We start from the raw sequence: 9,227 nt of genomic DNA, 5'->3' as shown, positions 1-9,227 counted from the left end.
CAAAAGATTGTGAAATATATATTTGTTCTAATTAAATTGCCCTATAATTTGATGTGTGTTGTGTAGTAGACTGCCGTATATGCAAATTTGTCAATACTGCTATATGAATAAAGGTCGGAAGCGTATCAACTAGTGAGGGTGAGGCATGGGTATCAGTGTAATGCTTGCTATTCTTTGAAGTTTACAGAGTAGGGCAGTCATAATAAAACTTTAAACCCCGTTTTCCGAATATTTTATTTAAAAACTTATGTTCACACTTAGGGCTGCGACTCTTGCCCTTGATGACACGCCTTGTCTCACTTACATCATGGTGTTCATGCCGATAGCTCATGCTTGTTGAACGATCTAGTGGAAAAATTACTAGTACGATCAGTTCCAAGGTCGAGATCACGTGATTTTTGTAGGTGCGGCCAAAAAAAGCGGATGTGTGTAGGGTCAGCTTGTGATGCGTGTTTATTAGATCAACTTAAATAGGCCTACACGTGTCTTGCTGAATCAACTTTGTCTGTGTGAGGATTTTCAATTGAAAGGTAGATCTAATAATCTCATATATACTGCTTAAAAATCGACAGTTAATGATGGATAAAAATAAAATGTTCCAATGTATTTTTGATGCCTACGTGCTGGCATATCCTAAAAAGAGTAAAAAGATTTGCCAAGAAGAAGTCGTTGAAAAGTGGACTCAACTAAAAAGCGATTTAGATCTTCACTTGAAAGCGGAGGTCTGGCTGCAAGAGCTAAAAGCAATTGCTGCCGCTAAAAAAAGGCTCACTTTTGACGTTTTGGGCCAAACAAACATCTGTATCTACATCTACAAATAAGAAAACACCCTATGATTTGGCAAAAGAAATACCTAATACTAATAAGTCACTGAAGTCAGATGAAAAAGTGAACGATGCTCATGAAGTCAGTGATTTCAAACCCTCTACCAGCAAACCATCAACATCTAAGCAGGCTACTGTCCAGATAAACTTACAATCAGAGATTGAGATTCTGAATTCTGATCTAGTTGGCTTGTATGCGCGACAAACTCGCGGAATGTTAACGCAGGAACAGAACATGGAGCTTAAAGAAAAGAAACAGAAAAAGAGTGATTTGGAAAAAAAGCTAAAGAGGAAGATATCTGATCAAATAAGATCTCAGAAAGCTCGAAATGAAAAGAAAAGAAAACTGAATGCTTTGTTTGAAGAGAATCCGGGGCTACGCGCCACTTTGAATGTTAGATCTAATTCTGGCAGGCCAAGGATTGAAGAAGATCAATCTTCTTTATTGGAAACTATCATAAACATTGCTATGCATTGATCAGCATCACACGAGAGGAGGCAGAACGAAGTCTACAGGACTATTAAAACATTAGATCAGCTAACTGATCAGTTAAAACAGGATGGGTTTATAATTAGTAGAAGTGGGCTGTACCTTCGACTGTTGCCAAGACGTACTTCTTCTCATGAAGGGCAACGACGTGTATCGACAGTCCCAGTAAAACTGATAAGAGCGCAAAACGATTGCCATGCAAATCACATTGATCGCTTGTTTACAGCGGCAACACTGCATCACCTAGAAGAGTTAGCTTCCATGCTTGGACCGAATGAGGTATGCTTTATAAGTCAAGATGACAAGGCCCGCGTTCCGCTTGGGTTGACAGCAGCTAAAAAACAGAGTCCATTGCTCATGCACATGGAATACAGGGTGAGCTTGCCTGACCATGACTGGGTTGTGGCTGCTGGACATAAGCTGATCCCTTCAGTTTATGCAGGGATAAAAATTCAGCCCAACGCCTTGGGAAATCGAGAAGCTGTTGGATACTCCGGCCCAACATACATATCAATCAGATCTGGTAAACATTCCTCATCCACAGCGCTTAGTCATGGACTTGATTTTGAAAAATTACTTACTTTACATGAATTTGATGATATCACAAAGAGAGGTGTGGATAAAATTGTTAAACCAATATTAGTGTTGACGGTTGATGGTGGCCCAGACGAAAATCCTAGGTATCAAAAGGTGATCAAAGTTGCGGTACACCACTTTCCCAATCAGAACTATGATGGTTTGTTCATTGCTACAAATGCACCAGGAAGAAGTGCATTTAATAGGGTTGAAAGAAAAATGGCGCCACTTAGCAATGAGCTCACAGGATTAGTTTTACCCCATGACCACTACGGCAGTCATTTGGATGAAAGAGGAGTCACAATAGACACAGATTTAGAGAAGAAGAATTTTCAGTTTGCCGGAAACACTTTGGCAGAAATATGGTCACACTTGACAGTGGATACATTTCCTACAGTGGCAGCATACATAGATCCAGAAGAGTCTGAACTCCTTGAAACTTCTCTGCTCTCAAAAGATCAGCGTTGGCATGATATTCATGTGAGAACTAGCCAGTATTTGACTCAGATCGTTAAATGCATGGATGGTAAATGTTGCTCAAAGCCAAGAAGCTCGTATTTCAGCGTAATAACTGATTGATTTCTTCCTCCACCTTTACCAGTCGCCCAAACAAACTGTGGACTAACAATACCTGAGCGTTCAACAGATGGCTCTTCACATAAATTTCCACCTCTTTTTGTTGCTCAAAGTACAAAAGTGGATGAAATCCTTTCCCGCTCTTCAAATCCTTATCGCACAATCCCTTATGATTTGTATTGTCCGTCTGTTCAATCCGTGATCAGCGACAGGGTTTGTAAGAAGTGTCATTCATACTTCTCTTCATTGGTTATGCTGCGCAATCATTCTTTAACTCACAAACAGGAATCATCAATTGTGCCATTACAGCGCATCAGGCCTCTGAGAGTTGCTGCACGTCGCCAACGTGAACTGATGGTTATAATTGCCAATGAAATTAATGGTGAGAGTGTAGATTGGATAGAAGAGGAAGACCTTGATGTAAAGGGAATTCCCATTCCATACAGGAAAAAAATCAATTCCGTCCCTGTGTATTCAATGAAGGAACATTTTAATTCTCCATGGGAGAATGAATAAGCTTAAAATTAAATATCACAACTTTTAATTTAGGATTGCCATATTAATACTGTTGTAAGTAGTTTTTTAAAATACTTCTGTTAATGATCTTGCTAAGATTTAGAAATATGAATGTATATAGATATCGTCGGTTAAGTATAACTTGTTACTGATATTATTATTTAATCGTTATTAATAAAATTTCTATAAAACTTGCTTAGATTTAAGTCAGTGTGAAAGTATTTCTTGTCCTATTTCAACATCCTCTTCGCTAACAGCAAAACACGCAATTTAATAATCTAGTGGAGAGTCTTTACTATTAAAAATCTATTACATTTATTTTGCTTGTGAGAGATGAAGTCCATTTTATAGGCTATAATGAACTATACCAGGAAAAGTAAAGGTCTGGGTATACTGCTGACATTTAAATAATTTGCATATTATACTCAATATATGGTTATTCTCACGTGTGTCGTCATGTCTGCAAGAAATACCTACATTTACATTAAGTAAACTGTATTACTGTTTACCTGCTGGTGCCACGAATGGGTCCTGCGCGCTCATTTTTAATGCTGTGTCAACGAGCGGTAATTTTAAAGGGATGAAAACACAGCAAATTTAAAACATAGGATAAATTGTAAATTAGGGGGGGTGGGGTGGAGTGTGACGTCATTTTAGGGGGGGGGGGGTCTGAATTTTTGTGACGATGTGTGACGTAGGGGGGGGGAGGGGGGTAAAAAATGGCTTAAAAAGCGTGACTTCATTTATGGACGACCCCTAGCCGTTAAATTTCTTAACTTTGACAGTACATTATTCAAAACTGCAGCTTAAAATTAGCTTTTAAATTTTTTTACCCCTTTTGGCGCCCCCCCCCCCCTAGGCTACGCCTCTGACTCACTGTCTCTGTCTTTCTCTTATAAACGTACACGACAACCAGAAATTTAGCACGTTCGGCAGGAACAACTATTTACAAAGGTAACTGAGCTCAGTTTTTCACGGAGCCTGGTGGTATTATACGTGTCACTATTCAAATCTAAACCGTGATTGATTTATCTGACATAGAAAATATTCAACAGAAATTTTTCCCCTCTGTAAATTTAGCAATTAGTGTCATTCCCCTCCCCCCTCCCCCGTTTGATAGCTTTAATTTGTACGCATGTAATAGTAACGATGTTTATTTATAATCGGTTAGTAAATCACTTGAATGTAGAATTGTTTTCGTTATAGTGAGAATGCAACTTCATGGTTTCACCCCAACCCCCCCCCCCCCCCCCCCCCTTTTCGGGATTGTCAACATGTACTTAAAAGATTAATTAACTTTTAATCGTTGATTCAACATGCCAAAAGCATTTTCTTCGCTAAGTTTTGCCATTTTTGTCTTGGTGTGCTTCCCCCCCCCCCAATGGCGTCAACCGATGTGGTTCGTACCCCACCCCTGCTACTTGTACGCTTGTGCGTACACGTACAGTTAACGGAAATATGTGCCATTCAACATCGCAATAAAAAAAACAGTAGTGGGATAGAAAATAAGATGTGTCATTGTTTTTCTGAACTCTCAACAGAACACTTTATCACGAAACTTTAATTGTAGGTACATCAATAAACTTTGGGTGTCAAAACAGCTATACAGTTATAAATTAGATATGTTGCTCGTGACTTTATGGCGTGGCAGCATTGTAAATTGGCCGTTTTTCAAACAAACAAGTCGTATATTTTATGAGTTCATTTATCAAGAGATAGCAGAGTTGTGACTAAAACTACAACACAATATTTGTTTAAAGTAATTGGATGGATACTTTTGTGTGAATCAAACATATTTGATCATGTATAAATTGAGGTAGATAAAGTAATATCACTTCATTTTTACTTTCTATGTTTGAAACCCGATTTTGAACTTAAAATATAACTTCCATTAGAAAATCTTTATCTCGTTTTTAACTTAGCCTGTTGCAAATGTTTATCAGATTTTGGAACATCAAGAGACTCTTTGCTTTGCTAATGTGTGCTTACAGTGTGATAGGACAAAGTAAGTTGTGTTTTGATAGACATTTTTATTTACTTTTAATGGGAATTATTACGAATTCCTTTCCAGTAAATTTGCCGACACCATTAACCTAGTTTAAATATTTCCAGAGCAACAATTATTTTCTTTTTATGCAAGTAATATTTCATGATATGTATACACCCTCCTTAGCTATTCTTAGTTTTTTTTAAAGTAGTAAGCCTTTCGTTTAATGAAATCGACAACAGATATATTTTACAGTAGGCTTCACCTGCTCCTGTGAACTCGATTTATGAAGGGATGTGTACAGCTTATTTTTACATTCTCTTCAAATCTCTTCACGTGAGTCAGGTACCCATAAAAAATTAGATTTACTTCACTCTATCAGGTACCCACGACGTCACAGTGAGCTCTACGTTGATTTACCAAAGATCGCCATTTCCAATAGTGAAATTTACTAAAAAAATCATTAAAAAAATGATTTAATAACAAGCTTTTATGTAATAATGCACTAAAAAGTAGAAAATAAATTATACACTACTATTTAAATAACTATAAAGAAAAGCGTGGGTCACTTTAGTATCTATTGGATACCTTTACCAATATTTGGGAAGAGAACCACTCTTTTCTTTATAGTAAATTAAATAAAAGTGTATCATTTATTTTCTACTTTTTAGTGCATTAATACATAAAAGCTTGTTATTAAAACGTTTTTTAATGACATTTTTAGTACTTAACATGTTTTTATTTACAATAGAGTTTCATGACTAAAAACCATTGCGCACCTATTGAACGTGATAACGCGCTCTTGAACATGAAGACGCGTGTAGAGTAGTTGGATAGAAATGCCTACTAATTCGGTCAAAATTTTAATTAATTCATATAAAATTAATTAGGCACCCAATTAAGTCAACTTTAGCGTCACGATGCATTGTCTTCATGTCTTGACCCACGTACCAACTACGAACCTTATCTGTCAGTTAGAAGTGCCTGCAATTTTTCTCGGCCGTTTCGATCTAGACAGACTGACGACACACTGACGACAGACGACGACAGACTGACGACAGACTAACGACAGACTGACGACAGACTGACGACAGACTGACTGACAGACTGACGACAGACTGACCACAGACTGACGACAGGCAGAGGAAGTAAGTTTTATAAAAGCTTGTAAAAACCAACGAATTGAAAATCGGGTGAATCATTTGGGTTAATCATCACTAGAACTGTATGTAAAATCTGCGTCTCACTTGTCCAAAAAAATATCTTGCCGCCTCTCCAGACATCTTTTATATAGATCTAATTATTATTTTAACCAAGTGTATATACTTATTAGAACAGTTCAAACCGTGCACAGAGCTAATTGTAAATGGGTATAATTTATTAAGAAAGCTATAAAGAAATGGATACATCTGATTGTTGAATAAAAAAAACAATTTAACCATGGCGATCTTATTATTCTTTTAATTATCAAATATTAAAATATGCTTATTGATATATACTATTTCTGTTATAATTTCTGGTCCATCCCTCTACAGTCCGTTTCTTGCTATCTATCAGTTTCAAATAAATATATTAAAAGATTTTTATTTTTGAAATTTTTTTAGGAAATGGCAACAATAAAACTTTTGCCAGTGCCACTCTTGACCTTACCTGTCAAACTACACCAGACACATGCAGGGATGTGGTCAGTTCTCTGCCCAGACCAGTGGTCATCCTGTCAAGTGGACTTGAGGTGATGTGTGACACACAGACAGACGGGGGAGGATGGACGGTGATACAGAGAAGATTCAACGGACAAACAGATTTCTATCGGGGATGGGAGGAGTACAAGTATGGGTTTGGAGATGTGCATGTCGGAGAATTTTGGCTGGGCAACGAGAACATTCACCGTCTGACGTCACAGAGACGTTACGAGCTGAGGGTCGATTTTAGATTTAACAACACGGACTACTTCGCTAAATATTCCAGGTTTCGGGTGTATGGAGAGGTGGAAGGTTATAGGTTAAAGGTCAGCGGTTATTCTGGCAACGCTGGGGATTCTTTGTAAAACGTACACAACAATCAGAAGTTTAGCACACTTGACAGGGACAACGAACTTGACAGAAGAAACTGCGCCCAAAATTTTCACGGCGCCTGGTGGTACTATTTGTGTCACGTGTCCAATCTGAACGGACTTTGGAGAAGCTCTGAATTCGGTAAGGGACTAAACTGGTACTCAACAACAGGCCATTTTGCCTCTGCTACATTTACTGAAATAAAAATGAGGCCGATTTAATGTTTCAGTTTGTCGCTTTCCTTCATTTAAATCAAATAATACATTGATTTTAGACTTTTTAAAGTATATTAAAAATATTTTAAAATACATATTAAAATGTGTTTCTTTAAAAACATTCTTAAAACAAAAACAAAAATTAATGCTTTCACCTTGTCTAATTACCTTACATTGTATACAATCTTTTAGTTAACTGACTGTGTCTGTCGTCAGTCTGTCTAGATCGAAACGCCCGAGCAAAAATTCGGGCACTTCTAACCGACAAATTTGGTTCATAGTTGGTACGTGGGTCAAGACATGAAGACAATGCAAATTTTAAAAATTGTAAAGTACTGAAAAAATCTTTAAAAATGTTTTAATAACAATCTCTATAAAATTATGATACTCCAAGCCTATTCATTAAATGGAAAGAAATAAACATATAGGATTTGTAGGACCTGGCTTATTAAATGTTATTGATTTTAAAAAATAATTAGTAAACAGTATGTTCAGTGTATAGAATAAATAAAAGGCAGTATTAAAAATACCAACGACATTGCACTTAATCAATCCCCGCTAATTATGTAATTATTTTTTTTCCTAACACCAAAACAAAGTAATAAAAATTAAATGCTTTCTTCTCCCGATTTAATGAGGGTTTTAAATGGAAGTAACTGTGTTTTACAAATCAATTGACGTTATGAGAACTAAAGGACAAAATGCACATACATTTCAGACTCAATTTTAGAAATTTTATAAACGTTGATACACTTTTTTAAAAATTTTATGTAATGTTCATAATTGAAAATTATTATTCTAAGTATATAAAATGAAAATTGTTTTAAAAGACTTTCAATAGTAATTTTTTAACTCATAAATTTAGACCATGAGCACTATAATAATCTAACACTTCAATCCATCGAAGTATCCACGACAAACATTTTACAAACATTTTACAAACAAACATGCAGAATTGAACTTTATATATTAGATAAAGAAAAGCGTGGGTCGCTTCCTAAATATTAGTAAAAGTATCCAATAGAAAATATAGTGACCCACGCTTTTCTTTATAGTTTTATAAATAGTGGTGTATTATTATATTTTTATAACATACGTGTGTGTTTGTGTGTGTGTGTGTGTGTGTGTGTGTGTGTGTGTGTGCCTGTAAACACGATAACTTGAGTACCGTTATAGCTAGGTTGATGAGATTTCATATATAAGTATTATATTAAATTTGTAGATCCATATCAACTTTTCAGCGATTTGGAAGTGGAGTTTTTTCTACCTTCAATTTTTCAAAAGCCTATAAATTAATTACTGTTTCAGATAGATAATAATACTGTCAAATTTTGAGTAATTTTCGTTGACCAGAAGTAGTAATTTACGCTATTTCCGATTTCACAAAAAATGAATGCGAATTTATAAAGTACTAATAATATTCCACGCTGTTATACACATTTTGTTTGGCTTTCACTTGGTGCGCAATTCTTTTTTTTTACGAGATTCTATTCTATTTTAAAAAGTTTAAGTAATTAAAAATCATGTCTATATCCCGAGTTGCCATCACCCGGAGTGTTATATATTATGAATATTCGAGAAAGTTTAGGGGAGATCACTTTCGGTTTATTAGTAACGCAACTCTATTGTAAATTTTTTAAATGTAAAGTAATGAAAAAAAAAATCATTTAAAAAGTTTTAATAACAAGCTTTTATGTAGTAATCCTCTAAAAAGTAGAGAAAAAAATTTACACTACTATTTAAATAACTATAAAGAAAAATGTGGGAAACTTTAGTATCTATTGGATACCTTTACTAATATTTAGGAAGAGATACACGCTTTCCTTTAATGAATGTTTTTAAAATATTTTGTCAGACTTTTTTCAAGTTTAAGTGCAACGCGCGTGGAAGGGCACGCTAATTTATTTATAAACTTTTAAGGAAAATGTAGCCTGCTAAGTGCACAGGAAAAATGCACTATTTCAATTGCTTTTAATATAAGTTAAGATA

General features: G+C 35.5%; 1 pseudogene; it reads left to right on the top strand.

Annotated features, from left to right (window-relative positions):
• Nucleotides 1-4,657: 4,657 nt before the first annotated feature.
• LOC131948527 (ficolin-2-like) lies at nucleotides 4,658-7,244 on the top strand (annotated as a pseudogene).
• Nucleotides 7,245-9,227: the final 1,983 nt, after the last annotated feature.

Source organism: Physella acuta, unplaced genomic scaffold (genome assembly GCF_028476545.2).
Source record: "Physella acuta isolate Inbredline_101_S28 unplaced genomic scaffold, ASM2847654v3 ptg000648l, whole genome shotgun sequence".
Classification (NCBI taxonomy): domain Eukaryota; kingdom Metazoa; phylum Mollusca; class Gastropoda; family Physidae; genus Physella; species Physella acuta.
This window is presented reverse-complemented; position numbering and strand designations above follow the sequence as displayed.